The sequence below is a fragment of the Ambystoma mexicanum genome, chromosome 7p, assembly GCF_040938575.1.
Source record: "Ambystoma mexicanum isolate Mex_15411 chromosome 7p, UKY_AmexF1_1, whole genome shotgun sequence".
Classification (NCBI taxonomy): Eukaryota; Metazoa; Chordata; class Amphibia; order Caudata; family Ambystomatidae; genus Ambystoma; species Ambystoma mexicanum.
The window spans coordinates 7411738-7429194 of record NC_090939.1 but is presented as its reverse complement, the minus strand read 5'-3'; the positions used below and the strand labels follow the sequence as shown (position 1 = coordinate 7429194).

Genomic DNA, 17457 nt, shown 5'->3' with positions numbered 1-17457 from the left:
CACTGTATGTTTTTAGATGTGTAATTACATACCGTTTGCTAGTTAAGCAGAAACATGTACTTCATGAGTTAAATATTAGTAGTTGGTTATGAAAATGACATTCATAACATGGCGGGACAGTGTGTTATCATATATTAGTTAACGTAAAGACGCTTAAAGAAAAGTCAAGTCAGGACCAATTAAGACGAAAACCTTTCGTATCAACCAATTTTTTGGTATGAAATCTTCACTTTGAATATTTATAGGGGATTCTTGAAATATTTCCAACTAATGAAGAAGTAGACACATAATTGGTCATGAACTTTTCCAATTAATTACCTCATTGAAACCCCTTTTAAAGCTCCAGGTTAGAAAAATTGATTGTTGCTCAAATGTATACATAATGGTCTTGGCAACATGGCTACCCTGATGAACAATTAATTTTAGTACTGTCCATTTTATGGCATGTTCTCTGTTGTTTATCAATGATATGTTATTCATAGCAATTTCATTCCATACACAGCTGTGATGTTCACAGATACGTGTTTGACTTCCCTCTTAGTCTTTCCAATGTATAATTGGAGACAAGGAAAGGATTAGCACCTATCACCGTTTTGATGCTACAATTGAGAACTGATTTTGAATCCAGGGGTGCTTGAAACCTATGTCAATTCTGCTGGATTTAACAGTGAACTGCACATCGAACAGCTGCCATACTGAAAATGGCAATTAATGGGTGATAAGTCTGGTTCTCGAGTGATAACATTTTCTTCAGATCCATCTTCTGATAATTGTTCACATCGCTTTATTGATTGCATGCATAGTTGATGTGCTGCTTTTGAAAGAGAATATGGGGTGTAGGGTGCATCTCACTCTCTCCACTGTTCAGAATCAGGGCACAAGGCTCACAGCAAGTTCCAGAGGAGATGCCCGCCCGAGGCACAGATGTGGAAACAAGACGATGATGACCAGAGGTTGGAGGACCAAACTGTAATCAAGGATCAAGCAGTGTACTGGGCACCGTACAACTCCCTGAGATTGAGTAACTTGTGGAGGCATTGTCCACCTTGCAATCCAGAGTAGGGTACAGACCTCTGTCCTCCGCACAAAAGGTCCACCGAGAGTAGGTGATTCTCAGAACCTTTTGCCCCATCCTGACATGTATGATCATATTTCTACTGTGTATGGCAACCCCAAGGACTCAGAGTTAGAATCACCCCACCCATCATTGAAGCCAGAGAAAGAATACCACAAGTCCCAAGGCCCTGCCTGAAACAGAGCAATCTGAGTCTGATTTGGTCCAGATGCAGGGTGGGGTGGAGTATATATGATCCCCCAGAAGGAAAACTGGGGTGCTTGAAGCCTCATTTGTTTGTGGTATTCAGTTCCTATTGCCCAGTGGGCATCCTCATTGTGCTATTTCCCTAATCCCTTAATGTGCACAATCAAAATGTGTTACTAATAATGTCTTGTGTAAAGCACATTTGGGCAATTATACTGCCCAGCCTCTCCATTAAGAAAACCCGAGTTTAGCAGAAGAAGCAAACAGTTGCAGAGAATCTCAGAGCCTTCACTGCTTGGGACAGAACGTTTGGATCTGTCACAAGATGTGAATAGAACTCATTGGGTTAAGTATTCCTTTATGGGATCTGTCCGCAAGTAGAGTGCCATTGCGTTTGGTTGCAGTGTCACACGTTATGTAAAGAGAGGCTACTAGCACTTACTGAGGCTATAGGTGCCCTACAAAAGCATGTTATTATTAAGATTGCCAGGATATATCAAACAAGGCTACCAGGAGGTTCCACACAGATGTGTTACTTCCTTACTCTTATGTCCCATGCCTTTCCCCTCAATTTATTTCTTTCTTTCTTTCTTTCTTTCTTTCTTTCTTTCTTTCTTTCTTTCTTTCTTTCTTTCTTTCTTTCTTTCTTTCTTTCTTTCTTTCTTTCTTTCTTTCTTTCTTTCTTTCTTTATGTTTGCATTTGTTGCAGCACACTGACTCCTTGGATATCTAGGCGCTAGTTACATTGTGAAAAAAAAAATACCCGAAATACTGAGTAGAGAGACAAAAAACAAAAAATACAGAGTAGGGATAATACAGAAAAAGGGCACAAAGCACAACTGGGAGGGAGGGGTGTCATTGTTTCCTAAAGTCTTGGTTCGGGGAGGAGGGGGAGGAGGGAGAGACGGGGATCTGATTGTCCTAGTCTGTTAGCTCAGGTGGTACCTCCCATGGAATGGGATGGGACTAGAGCCTGTTGCAATGCAGAATTCCATACAATTGTGTGGTAAGTACTAGCGTGGGCGTGCCCTACCCATGCCCCCACACAATACCTCCTCTGTGTGCCCCGCCCTTTCTTCACATTGGTCGGAATGGAGCATGGCACTGCAGCTGCACCTTATTGTTCCCCAATGTAATCATCCCCCTCTGCGTCTCATACCCAACCGGTTCAAGCGCTGTGCGGGTTGTCCATTTATTTTTTCCTCCAGCAACCCACATAGTTTTTGCCTGACCTACCTGAACTCCTGCGACACCTGTGGCTTTTTATTCGAGCTTTGTCTTGGGAGCAGACAAAGGACCTCATCATGAGTTGGGTGGAATTTCAGCACAATATCCGCCAAGCGGAATTAGCGTTACCACTGGGACGGTCAGCAGTATTAGTGCCAAATTGTCTATCAGTCGCTGGCGGGCCAGTCTGTCATTCCTGACATCATCTCTGGCAATGCGTGTACAGGGACTTGATGCAGTAGTGATTGTGCTTCATGGTATCGGCGCAGATTCCGCCGACTGTAATTGTGCTGGTTGTGATTGTGCCAGCTCATGATACGGTGGAGCGGTATTTGGGGTGCCTTTAGGGCTTACCGCCCTGTTTGTGATGAGGCCCATAGTCACAAAAAGAAAAAAGCACAAGCAAAGTTCACCCCATGTACACACGGGAGGGCTCAAAGAGATCTTAAATCGAGCTCCGCACATTCAGGCTACTATGCAAGCTCGGGGCACATGTGCCACTATACCGGGGTGCTTCCCTTGGTGGAACTGCCTTGCACAGAGCCCATAGCCCAAGTTCTGCACATGCAAGTTGCATGCATTAGGTGACCCCACAGGATCAACGAGTTAGAGGCAGTGAGCGGATTCAAACTTCAACACTCAAACACAGACCTTGCTAAAATGGATTTCTAGAATCTGGCCTGGCAGATAGATATTAGGAGGCCACCCTAGTTATAGTGAACAGGGGAACTCAGAGAGGTTATCCAAACCCAATCTATGTAATGACAATGATAAGGCTAATCTTAGGTGAGTGTGAGTGGGGTCAGGGGTCCACAATGAATCCACACAGTGAAGCACACAGTAATTCAATTTAGACAGGTAAGTACAAAAATACTATATTTATTCTAGTCCCATAAACACACACACACACACTAGGAAAAGAAACGAGCAGGTGATTATATCACACAATGCTCAATTATAAAACATATATACAGTCACCTTTAGGTTCTTAGAGATGCATTCAATAACTTGGACAACAAAAAGAAGGAAAGTAGTGATGCAATAGAATGAAACCAATTCAAAAGAATTATACCCTAACTTTAGAAGTCCAATCCCTATGATGAATGGGGACTGATGTAGGAAGAGTTCTTGTGGTGTTGAAATGTCCAGAAGATATTCAACAATGTTATAGGTATGTAAAATAATATTCTTTTGTTTTAGATACAAGCTTTTAGATCTGATGATCAAAAGGCCATGGAACAGAATAACAAAAGTTTATTCTAAGGAGAACAGTGGGAGGGGAATGCGTTGCAATTCCATACCCCATTCCGATTTTCCCAGTTTACTATGTGGGTCAACTAGGGGTCGCAAGAGGTAGGTTTTTGTGCTGTTTGTTCCAATGAGAGGTGCTCAGGAGCGGCGGTTGCAAGGATTCTTCCGGTGGGTTCCACGAGCAGAGTGCAACCCTTTATGAAGAAGAAATGCAGAAGACACTTCACCAGATGGGGAAGGCGAGTTCCAGTTGCAGCTACCGCACACAGTTGACAGCAGGAGTCCTTCTAGTCGCAGTTCAAGAACTTCCAAGCAGGATCCCTTGAAGCTGGTACCCCAAAATTCAGCAGGAAGGCGACTTATCCCATGAGCTGGCGACCATCCCAAGTTCCAGCGACAAACAGGGAACGACAACAATTCTACCGAGGTAGCCCACTGTTGGGTTGATTAGTCCACTTGGTGGCCTAGGGACACTTCCGATGGCTCAGGACAGCTGGATCCTCTGGAATACTTGGAGACTGGTTGGTCCCACCAGTCCAAGCGTTGAAGCACCGCTCGGGGCCTTCACAGATCAGATAGTCCAGCAGGGTGTCAGCAGGTCAAGCACAAGAATGGATGCTGGGCCTCCTCGGTAGCCGTCCATGGATCTTCAGTCAGCTGCTCGTCTACAAAGGATACTTGGCTCCAACGTTGATCTGAAGGAATGGCTGCAGGAGTCCTTTTCATATCCTAAATCCTGGCTGAAATCAATTCCAAGCCCACCATTGGTAAGGATCTGCACCACTCAAACAGCCAGCAGTGGTCCAATTAGGGACCACTGTGGGTTTCACTCCTGCCACACACCTTGACTCTCAGGCACCACCGATGTGGAATGGGACCAGACAGCCCCACCCCTTTCTGGGCCACACACACATCAATAGCCAGCAAAAGCAACAGCTTTCCCGGGCAATTGCGTGATCTTATATGGGAAGTGTTAGGATATGTATAAGAGATGTTAATATGAGAATCAATGTCCTATTGAAGCGTTCTACGCAACCGTTACTTTGGGGATGATAGAGAGAGGTGTTTGTCTGTTCAATTCCATTCCTATTCAAAAATTCTCTAAATTCCTTGGACACTAATTGGGAACCGTTATCTGACAAACATTTTCTGGGAAAACCCTCTCTCCAAAATAGTTGCTCCAAAAATTTCGTAACACTGCTGCTGGAAATATCTTTAAGCAAACATATCTCAGGCCATTTGGACAATAAATCTATGACCACCAGCAAGTAGCTGTCTCTGGTCCCTCCAATGTTAAATGGTCCTAAAAGATCTATCGCAATCTCATCCCATGGTACACGCGGGCTTTCCCTAATAACCATAGGTACTTTTTGTACACTTAAACCCTTGTTTCCCTCAAGGCACTCTGGACACTCCTTAACTTGCTCTTCAATATCTTTATCAATTCCAGGCCACCAAAACTCAGATCTTATTATACCTTTAGTTCTAGCTAGACCTAAATGTCCTTCATGGGCTAGTTCAATTACCTGTTTCCTCATACCCTGAGGAACTATCATCTGATGCCCTCTATGTAGATATTTGTCATGAATCCATAAATCCCCTTTAACTCTGGCAAATCCACCCATATCACCTTTGTAGTTCCTTATTCTGTTTTCTTTAACCAATGTTAAAGTTTTCTGGTACATTAAATCTTCACTACTAGCTTTATCCCACTCATCTTTTTTCAGGGAATCATGTACTTGGAAAATCTCAAAAATTTCTTCCTGATCAGATTGATTTATACTGATATGGTCTTCTTTATGAATAGACCTTGATAAGGCATCCGCCACCACATTGACTCCACCACTAATGTGAATCATGGTAAATTGCAAACCTTGAAGAGCTGTGACCCATTTCATAATGCGTCTCGATACTCCTTCCAGCCCACCTTTGGTAAAAATACCAACTAATGGTTTATGATCAGTACAGATCTCAAATTCCCTTCCCCACAGGAACCTTTTGAACTTTTCAACTCCCCATATGCAAGCAAGAGCTTCTTTCTCAACCACTGAATATCTAATTTCAGGATCTTTAAGTGACCTTGAGGCAAATGCTATAGTGTGCAGACCCTCTGAATCTTCTTGCATAAGAACCGCACCTATGCCATAATCACTAGCATCTACAAAAAGTAATGTGCGTTTCCCTTCTTCAAATGTCTTTAGAATGGGATCATTGATTATGGACTTTTTTATCATTTCAAACTCCTTCTTACAGTCATCACTCCATTTAAATATCACACCTTTACAGGTAAGCCTTCTCATATGTCTTGACATGCCTGACAAATTCTTAATGAATTTGCCATAGAATTCGACTAACCCCAAAAACGACAACACTTCTGCTTTTGATTTGGGCTCTTCCATCTTCCTTATGGCTTCAATAGCCTCCTCTTTGGGTTTGACTCCCTCAGCTGTGATCTCGTGGCCTAAATAAACCACTTTACTTGCTTTAAATGTACACTTCTCTGATGCTATCGTTAAACCAGCCTCTCCTAATATGTTTAACACCCTTTTTAGTCGTCTATCATGCTCCACCTCATCATTGCCACATACAAGGACATCATCTTGGTAGTACAGGAAGGCGTGAAGGATATAAGAATAAGTGAAAAAGCATGCGACGCGGCCAGGCACTAGCCACATTTCGTACCCATACGCAGTAAACGTGAATGTGCACACTAGAAATAACGCAACAATGGTAAAAATGTAATTGCTGCCGCCAGCTTGTCTTTAGGCACATATAAAAGTAACCAAAAATCCCACGTTTAAAAGACTAGGGTGATATAAAAGTATCACCATTGCACAGCATTGTAAGAGGCTTTATGCACTGTTAAAAAGGAGAAAAGGAAAATATAGTTTCCCAGTGCTGATAATCTGGAGGATAAAATGAGCAAAATGCCAGGGAAGTGAATCTTCAGGCTTACCTTCTTTGTAAAAAGTCTGGACAGGTTCCATAACAAAAGTAAAACATTTGGGGGTTCATAGAATATGGAGGGAAAGTTGCCAAAAGAGAAAGCTTTCCTAACGCATATAGATTGCAAGATACTGGCCTTGTCTGGGATTTTGTACAGTGGAAGATCTAGCCCTCTGCCGAGCAGTCCCTGAGCATATCCTCAGCATTCAAGGAATGCTTGAGAAGCGCGTGCCTGCCCGTAGTCATGTTTCAGTGCCTGGTGGCCCTGATGGCCTTGATGGCCATGTGCATCTTGGTTGTTCCCCATGCCCGGCTAACACAACTTTACCTCGCTGTGCATTGATATCCGGATACACAACATCATACAGAATTGATACAAATTCCAGTATCATTACACCGGACCTCCATTGGTGGATGAAAGAAAGCAATCTCAAGAAGGATGGTGCCCTTCTTAGCTGCCCCTTACCAAGACCCTATACACAGACTCATCCCTCTCGGGTTGCGTCGCGTTCATGGTCCAGAGGGAACTCCATTTACCTATTATCTCTGGAAATTTGGGACTGCAATGTTACATTTTCCTGATAGGCTGTCATCTGGCTGGGGAGGATAATGTCAGGGCAGATGCCTTGAGCGCAATCATACGCACCCTTGAGTGGGTGCTGCAGGGTAAGTGCTGACCCTCATTCTTTAGGCTTGGGGGAATCCGATACTCGACCTATTCGCCACTCAGCACAACATGAATGGCCTGCTGTATGCTTCCTGAAAGGGGGAGAGCATGGAATTGCAGGGGGACACTTTCCTCTGTCCATCGGATGGACAGACGCTTTACGCGTTCTCTCCTGTCCAGTTAGTGTCAAAGGTATTGCACAAGATAAAACGCATGAGCAGCTGCCACCTTCTCTTGATAGTGATGAACTGAGCAGAGAAATGTGTGATACCTGGAGACCCACTGGGGCGATGCCCTCCTGGATCCTGCCAATGAGACCAGACCTTTTATATCAGCATGGGGGATGACTCTACACTTGTGTACGAGCACGATATAAATTAAATATCATATCATATCCCTTAAACCCACAATCGCTTTCTTTTGCAGCCTGCTGTCTTCTAGAAAAGAAAAGGAGCAAAAGTGAGGAGTACAGGTTTTTTTTAGACTGAACGAAGATGCAGATGTTGTGAATGGAGAACATGAGAAGGAGAATAGGGAGACACAAGAGAAGACAGATACGGATAGCATTTAAAGACCAAAGTAAGAAGGAAGAGGGAGAGAAGAGAAAATGAAATAGAAGATCCAGGGGAGCGAGAGAAAAGAACTTTGAGTAGCAGAGTTAAAGACTGAGCAGAGGAGGGAAAGATGTGAGGATGGAATACCTACCCGGAGGGCAGAACAATAAACGAGTCTCGGGGGGAAAAAATAGAAGAAAAAATAAGAAACATAGCCAAATGAAAAGACAAAAAGGTTGAATACAACGTATATTGTAGAGAGAATAGTGACACATTCGAGCAGTAATATAAATGTGAGAAGAAAAGGAAAGGGAAGAGTCAAAAGTAATCCTATAATTCTGAGAAGATTAAGAAAAGGGGATTAAGAAAAGGGGATTAATAGAAGGCGGGAAGAAGAGGCCTGGGGAGGGAAAGGAAGGGGAGGAAGCAGGAAAGAAGAGAATATCAGTTTTGGAAGATGTAAAAAGTGAGAAGACATCCATGATTGAACAGCAGAAAGACAGGATGACTTATCAAAGCAGAGAGTGTCAGACAGGGCAAATTAAAGAGAGGGCAATCTGGGGGCGATAGGGGGATTGAATAATTGAGGATTATGTAATGGTTTGAAGACAAAAGAGTAATGGACCAAGAACAGAGCCTTGAGGAATACCATAAAAGAGGGGAGAAGAATCACCAGCAGAGGATACCAAGTAGGAGCAGCAAGAAAGGTGAGACTAGAACCAAGGTGTCAGAGAAGCAAAGAGAGGTGAGGGCTGGGAGAGGCATTACATTGGTAATATTGACAGGTGCTATTTACAAAGCAATGAAATGTTTAAAACTGCTGCAGAAAGCATTATACAAACATCAGGATTTTTTTTTAATTATAACTTCCATAAATGCATGAAAAATTATACCCATGAAGAAATCCACATTTAAGGTGTCATTCTTAATACATCATGGTTAATCACAATGCATCATGGGGATTGAAACATACATTTCCCAAAATTGCAGCCCATCGCCTGCATTGGATATTTAAAAAGCCCTCACTTCTCAAGCCAATACATACGTGCAATCAGAGATTCTTAACATTAAAAATAGCATTTCTTGTAACCCTGGTATCGCCAGATGAGTTATTGAGGGTGTTTGTTAGGACATGATCCTGTGTGCACTATTCCACTGAGACCTGGTGGTTCTCATAGCATTTGATGTCCACCTTAATTAAACAATACATAAACCCTTGTCACTAAGTCCTTCACATGTGGAAGCTGGCCCAGATATTATTTAGAAACTACAACGAATTTCCAATTGGCTAGAAGTCTTTTTGTTTAAAAAAGGACAAATCAATTTTTATCTCCAGATGAATTGTATTTTGCTTTTAGCTAGGTTTTCGGAAGGCAAGTGGAGCTCCATCAGAGCACATTCAGCAAGAGGAAATGTGGTAACTCTGGCCCTCTTAAGGGACACTTCCTTAGATGAGAGTTGGAAAGGCTGTAACATGGAAGCCCACATATTCTTTTTGGAAGCATTATTGCTTACATTACAAAGATGCAGCTAGTTCATAGGTGTGTTTGGGTATCCCTTGTAAATCTTCTCAGTGAAAGCTTCCTCCTCATCGAAGTATACTGATAGGGAATCAATTCTAAGTTCATCAATCTGTGCAAGGCTCATTGCTGGAAAAGGAGATAAACATTACTTACCTGTAACAGTATTTCTGCTGTAAGGGTATCCTCCCAGATTCATAGACCACACTACCTTCCTTCCCACATGTGGGTCACAAGAACGGCATATAAGGGCTTGTACAGCAAACGGAGATGGCTTCCCTGGTGCTGAGCATTCTGGGGGTCCGTAGAGGGAATTGCATCAAAGTTTTAAAAGAATTCTAGAGTTTATTTTATATGAATTAATTATGTTGAAAAATAAATATGTTTTCAACAATCATAATAATTACAGTCGTTCTGCATGCCTTATTTTATGTTGCTTTTGTAATTGTCAATTTTGGAAATAACTGTGAGCTTTTAACACATTCCCCTGCATCATCAGAACCATACAAGTTTATTTCAGGCTACATCCCATAAAACATATGACAGTTTAAAAATACAACAATAACATACATTATTATCCATGGTGAAACAGTGCGAACATTGTAACATAAGAAACAGATTTTCCAAATTCATTGCAGGCATTACTTTGTCAATATTATCATAAATGTTTATGAATGTCTGTGTAGCCTGATACAATAGTAAAATTATTTCTATACAATACAGACATATGTATTACAGTGACTAAAGATTCCCCTGCAAGTAATTAAAAAGTGTGCACATTGTTAGGAATTTTGTTGAAATGGGGGTATCTACTGAAAATGCTACCTAATAACTACCTAATAACTGGAAATATAGTACTTCCTGGATGAATATTTATTCAATCAGAAAATTCACCCTACCCTGGAAAAAAACTCATCCTCCACGACCCACACCACCCACAAACATGCTGCTGCAAGTTCAGCTTTTGACATAATATTTCATATTTGAGTACTTGTAACAATACAATCTTCACAGAGTATAGTTACTCCACTTGTATTCCTAAAATGTTGCAATCAAAACCATTTTCTTTGAAAATTTGATCATGAGCAAAGACACTAAGATTTTGGTGGTATTTCCTTTGGAAGTACTGACAAACTCGAATCATTTTACTACATGTGGAACCCGAAGGGTCTACATGATGTAGGGTCATGTGCACTCTTCAGTTATTCTATATTTTGGGGTCCAGTAGGACCCCACAGTGGTTGCATAATACTGCATACAGTTATTACCGCATGTGGTAATTACTGTATGCCATAATGGTTTTGAGTGGAGAAGATGTTCTCCACACAAAACAAGGTGGTTTTACAAGTTTCAGATGGAAATTCTACATTTGGCAGGGCAGTAAAAGTGTTGTAATCCCGTGTCAGCCCCCTGGGGCTGAACCTCCCACAACTCCGACTTTCCCTCTTCCTCCTCCTCCTCACCTGACAAATAGTCCAGAACTGAAGAAATCTGCGGTCGGCGGGCTCGATAATCCTACTTCTTCTTCTTCTCTTTTTTTTCTGAGTAAGAGTCTCTCTCCCGGAAGGAAGCCACAGTGCTATGCTGTTAACAAGCACCGCCTGTGGCCCCTCTCCCGAAAGGGACGAGAAGGGGAAAAAGCCTGCAGGGCACAAAAAAACCCAACTGTAGGTAAGCAGTAGCTGATGTCCGTTCTGGAGGATGTAGAGCGGAATGCAGACTCCAAGGATGCCGTGGACAGGGCCAGGAGCCAGCGGAGTGTTGACACCAGGTAAGGGAACCAACCAAAAGCTCCGACCAAAACCAACCAAGAGCAAACGGGGAAAGAGGTATGGAAACCAAGCACGGAAGTACGGGAACAGAGCGAGGGAAAGAGGCGGGGTAGAGACCCCAGAGAGAGAGAGAAAGTATTTCGCAGCGGTGCCTAGAGGAGGCAGTACCCAGAGAGAAAGCACAGGAAAAGAGATAAACTAGCGTTGTAGCAACCGAGAGAGAGCAGCCGCAGGGAGGCTGACCGAAGCGGGTTGCAACGCACAGTGAACAGGGAGGGCGTGGCTAATAAGCCTCCCTGTCCGCTGTTGCCGCAACGCTAGACCGCTGCCGTCAACGTCGGAGAAACGTGACGGTCAATTCAATGGCGGCCTGCAAGCCGCAATCTGGGCACAGGGTCCACGGAAGGCGGTGGCGCGTGACAGTATGCCCCCCACAATACTGCACCCCCCCCCGGTTTGCCAGGGTGCGCCCTATGGAACCTCCTGAGCAAAACCGGGGCTTTGAGATGTGAAATGGGTTCCCAGGAATCCTCAGCTCTAAAATACCCTTTCCAATGCACCAGATATTCCAGGCGACCCCACCTATAGCGAGAATCACAGATTTGGGACACCTCGAAGTCTACATCAACCTGTGGCGGAGCCCGTAATGGAAGGGATCTAACAGACGAGCCCTGACCAGCTTCACGAAGGAGGGAGGAGTGAAAAACAGGGTGCACTCGATGTAGGCAAGGGGGCAATTTCAAACGGAAGGCAACAGGGTTGATCTTGTCCACAATTGGATACGGACCAATGAAGCGGGCGGGAAGTTTAGACGGTCGGGTCCACCGGGGTAGAAACTTGGTAGCAAGCCATACCCTGGTGCCCACCTTCCACTCTGGCACCCCCAATCGGTGACGATCAGCTTGAGTCTTGTAAGCTATTAGGCTTTCCAGCAGACTGCATCTGGCTGTCCTGTGGGCCTCCCGTATCATGGACAACGTGTCCTCCACTGCAGGGAGATTGCAAGTAAGAGAGACACTGGGAAATATGGAGCGGGGAGGAGTCCCATAAGTACAAAAAAATGGAGTGAGACCAGAGGCAGAGTGCCGAGAATTGTTATATGCAAATTTTGCCGTCGGAAGGAGCGACACCCAATTGTCTTGTTCCTGATTGACGTAGCAACGTAAGTACTGTTCGAGAGTGCCGTTCAATCGCTCTGTCTGCCCATTGGTCTGTGGGTGGAAACCTGAGGAGAGTGCCCTTTCGATGCCCAACTGCTGACCCAACGCTGACCAGAACTTAGAGATGTATTGGCTGCCTCTGTCAGAAGTGATCTTATCAGGGAGGCTGTGGAGACGAAATGTATCCCTAAGAAACACACTAGCCATCTCAGCCGCAGTGGGCAATCCGGGAAGAGGAGAGAAATGTGCCAGTTTGGACATGGAATCGATGGTCACCATGATGCAGGTACAGGCTTGAGAAACCGGCAAGTCCACTATGAAATCAGTGGAGATATGGCTCCACGGATGCAGGGGTACTGAACCCTGTTCGAGTAAACCCAAAGGTTTGGTGGTACGATATTTACTGCTATTACAGATGTTGAAGGATTGTATACATTTCTTGACCTCAGCTTGAATCCCTGGCCAATAGAAATATCTCTTAATCAGTTCCACCGTGTTGGATTGTCCTCTATGGCCGGCCGTCTTGTGATCATGGCACCACTTCACAACCTGATGTCAGAGGGCGGAAGAGGGTATGAAGAGTCGATGATCGTGAAACAAGAGTCCGTCTTTTTCCGTGAATCTTTCCTTTACTTCACTGTGTTGAGACAGAACGGTAGCTTCTTTAACTTGCTTGAGGAAACTGGCCGCCTGGATGAACACCCGATTCCTGGGAAAGAGTCTTTCTGGTGGCTGAAGTCTGGAACCTTCCGACACCTCCTTCCGGGATAATGCGTCTGCTAGTAGATTCTAGGAACCAGGGATATAGGTAATCCGAAAATCATACTGGGCAAAGAAATGTGCCCATCGGGCCTGGCGAGAATTGACACAATCCATGTTCTGGAGCACCTGCAGATTTTTGTGGTCGGTGCGGATGGTGAATGGACAACTACCTCCTTGTAGTAGATGCCTTTTGACAAAACCCCGAATCAAAACTGATACTGTTAGTAGACCAGTTGATTTGGGGGTTATGTTTGCGTAACCATGTGATCCCTAAAATGAGAGGAAAATGTGCAGCACGAATAATGTCAAACTGAATTGATTCAGAATGCTGTTGAATGGACATCTGTAAGTATTCGATGGTCTGCGTGATGGGTCCAGAGCTAAGTGGACTACCGTCCACTCCTTGCACCTTCTGGTCTTCTTTCCGGTTGATTCTGCGTAGGCCAACCTTGTCTGCCCAAATGGTATCTACAAAATTGCCGGCTGCCCCGCAGTCCAATAGGGCCAAGGCATCAATCTTCTGTTGATCAATCATTAGTAGTACTTTGAGCACCATGAGTCGTGAATCCTCCAACTGATTAGCGGGACCCATGGATAAGGACACATAGGGACTGGCAAAATTCCCTCGGATTCCCGTCCCTCCTAGGACCGAGGGTTCTCGTTTCCCGACTTTCGGGATGGAATCTCTGTGCATTTCTTTATCTGATGTTGGTCAGAACCACAATATGCACATAACCCCAAATCTCTCCGTCTCTTCCTTTCTTCCAAGGACAATGAAGGACGAGTAGTACCGATCTGCATCGGTTCATCTGGGCGTGGAGGAGCTGTGGTGGTGGAAGGAGGAAAACTTGTAGAGAAAGTCGGGTTACGATTCTTCCGTCTTTCCAGTCTTCGCTCATGAAGCCTATGCTCAATCTGGACGGCTGCTGCCAACAATTCGGGGAAAGAGGCTGGTCGAGGAGATCTGGCTAATTCGTCCTTAATGTCTTCTCGTAGACCCCTTCGGAATATGACAAACAGCTTGCTCTTGCCATCCAGCTTCAATGGCCAGTCGATTGAAGATGGAAATGTAAGTGAGTACGTCTGTCTGGCCTTGGCGCACATCTAACAGATCCTCACCTGCTGAAAAGGTTAGTTCGGGCCTCTCAAAGTTCTGTTTCAGTCTTGCAATAAAGGCCTCATAATCTTGCAGTACCGGATCGGCCCCCACCACTAACGGGGTGGCCCAGGCTAAGGCATTTCCGGCCATATTGGAAATCATGAAGCCCACCTGGGCATGACCGGTGGGAAAAGTGTTGGGCCGAAATGCGAAATGGATGCTGCAAGCCTCCAAAAATTCTTTTAATTTCTTGGGTGTGCCGTAGGGATGTCACGGTATTAGTTTTATGATGGTACGATAACCTGCTTGCCAAATGACAGTATATCATGGTTATCGCGGTATAGCAGGTGGAGTTAACCAATCTTAACAAATATTTTCTAAAAGGTTATAAATTGTCAGATTTGTCATCACAAACAAAACCAGGCACCCAGGGCCAGAATTGGGCTTTTCAACATACTTTCCACTGAAATGCCACCCCTTGCTTCCACCAGACACACGTGTGGAGAGGAGGAGGGGGGGCCTGCTCCGACTGGCAAAGCAAATTGAAAAGCTTTTCTTAAGTGGTCATTTAGGCTTTTAGCCCCCCCACTGGCTACTGGTGAAGATGAACATGTTGCCATCTTGATAACCTGCATGCCACAGATCAATGGAGTCTGATGGTAGTATACGCTTGAGCGCATACACACACGCACACGCACGCTCTCTTTACGTTACAGCCTTTAGTTTACTTGCAGGCCAAAAGGTGTTCAGTAATCACGGACATGTTACCCTTTGGTATGGCAGCAAGGAATACCCACAGAGATGAGTGAATTTCTCAATGTGACTTATTATATGTAAATTCAATGATAGAACCAAGGAAATCCCCTATTGTCATATGTTTAGCAAACATTAGCCATTATAAATAAACCCCAAAGCTGCCAACCCAAAGTAAACCCTTTTCCTTCTTGGCCCTGTATTTATTCTTCCTATTGCTAACATATTGATTTTGTGTCAGGCACGTGTGGTTTATGGAATGGCATTAAAGACTGCTCCAACTGAAACTACTTGGCAGATGGCACATCCAACGGTGCAAGACCAAGACTGCCCAGCACCTGCTTACTGCAGCCTTTCCAAATCAGATTGAAAAGCACACTTAACGGTATAAACGGTATACCGGTATGAACAATGTGACGGTTATTATTGTTCAATTGAGTGGTTCACGGTATCTTTAACGGTATACCGTTATACTGTTACATCCCTAGTGTGCCGTTGTACTTCCCTGAAGGTAAAGCCATGGGTGGCAAATCTACCGATCTGGGTTCCCGGGCAGTTATTAGTTGTTTCAGCACATTGTTTTCAGTCCTCAATGTCTGTAACTCTACAGAAAGGTTGCATACCTCTGCTGAGAGGCTTTGTACCACGGTCACCACCTCTTGCAATTGTTCAGTGGTAGCCATCATGGGATCTTGGCGTTGCAAACTGTCAGCCCCCTGGGGCTGAACCTCCCACAACTCCGACTTTCCCTCTTCCTCCTCCTCCTCACCTGACAAATAGTCCAGAACTGAAGAAATCTGCGGTCGGCGGGCTTGATAATCCTGCTTCTTCTTCTCTTTTTTTTCTGAGTAAGAGTCTCTCTCTCCCGGAAGGAAGCCACAGTGCTATGCTGTTAACTAGCACCGCCTGTGGCCCCTCTCCCGAAAGAGACGAGAAGGGGATAAAGCCCGCAGGGCACAAAAAACCCCAACTGTAGGTAAGCAGTAGCTGATGTCCGTTCTGGAGGATGTAGAGCGGAATGCAGACTCCAAGGATGCCGTGGACAGGGCCAGGAGCCAGCGGAGTGTTGACACCAGGTAAGGGAACCAACCAAAAGCTCCGGAGAGCAAACGGGGAAAGAGGTATGGAAACCAAGCGCGGAAGTACGGGAACAGAGCGAGGGAAAGAGGTGGGGTAGAGACCCCAGAGAGAGAGAGAAAGTGTTTCGTAGCGGTGCCTAGAGGAGGCAGTACCCAGAGAGAAAGCACAGGAAAAGAGATAAACTAGCGTTGTAGCAACCGAGAGAGAGCAGCCGCAGGGAGGCTGACCGAAGCGGGTTGCAACGCACAGTGAACAGGGAGGGCGTGGCTAATAAGCCTCCCTGTCCGCTGTTGCCGCAATGCTAGACCGCTGCCGTCAACGTCGGAGAAACGTGACGGTCAATTCAATGGCGGCCTGCAAGCCGCAATCTGGACCACAGGGACCACGGAAGGCGGCGGCGCGTGACATCCCGTTACTGCTACTTTGTTTTACTTCAAAGTGTGAGGAACTCATGGTAACAACAAGTAAGGTAGATATACGTGATCACAGTTCAAGGGTGTTTATTGAACAATGAATGGTGTATGCAGGTTGGAAAAATGCCTAATCTAAACCTCAATCTAAGATGGAAGCAAGCGTCGACCATCAAATGAGGCATTCCTAGTACAAAAAGCGGTGTGGGATAGTTCTCAAGAAAAGAAAGAAGTGCTCTCAAATAATATGTCCGGATGCAGTAGCCTGGGTCTCCCTTCCCCACGTTTTAGATACGGGATAAGATGTGAGCTTGAAGTACAGTGCGGTCTCTGGCTTCTCCAGCATGAGACGACAATTCCAATGGAAGCTCTTGGGAGACCCACCCTCTCGGGCTTTTCTAGCATGAGATGATAGTTGAGGTTTTACCCTTCAAGATTATAGTTATCAGGGCCGTTGATGGCCGAGTCTCATTTCACTTGAGAGTCTCTTGCCTTCGAGGACCTGACGTGTTCAAACAACAAAAACAAAAGTTCCTTTAACAAATGAAAGTTCTTTTCCAATGCTCGCTGGGTGATGGGTTCACCCCTGGATCCCCTCTTCTGGGTGCTGGCCCTTTTCAATCGTATTCCAAAATATATCACAGTTCCTTTATCAACTTTGGGTGATGGCTTCACCTCTGGATCTCCCTCAGTTGGGCTTGGACCCCTCTGTCTTTTGCTGGATTTTCTTTCCCTTGGCTTCTCAATGTTGGTAGATCAAAGTCTTTCGATTGTACGGGGATGTTGCTCGACTGCATGTATGACCACTTTGACCTATTTTGCCGGAGCTCCCAATGACCTTCTGGTACTTGTAGTTTATCTCATACGGGACTCGACTAGAGTCTCTCGAGTTAGCACCCACGTGGTGCCGGTTTTCCTCTGCACCTGGTCTTATCTGCTGCAGGACACTTGTACTATTGTTCACGGTCTTAGGATCTCTTCCGTGAAGGTTCCGC

General features: G+C 44.9%; 1 protein-coding gene across 1 annotated transcript in view; it reads left to right on the top strand.

The window, feature by feature from the left end:
• The window catches only part of RSPH1 (radial spoke head component 1), a 372437-nt gene that overhangs the window by 353955 nt on the left and 1025 nt on the right, over window positions 1-17457 (top strand). The gene's annotated exons all lie outside the window — the stretch shown is intronic.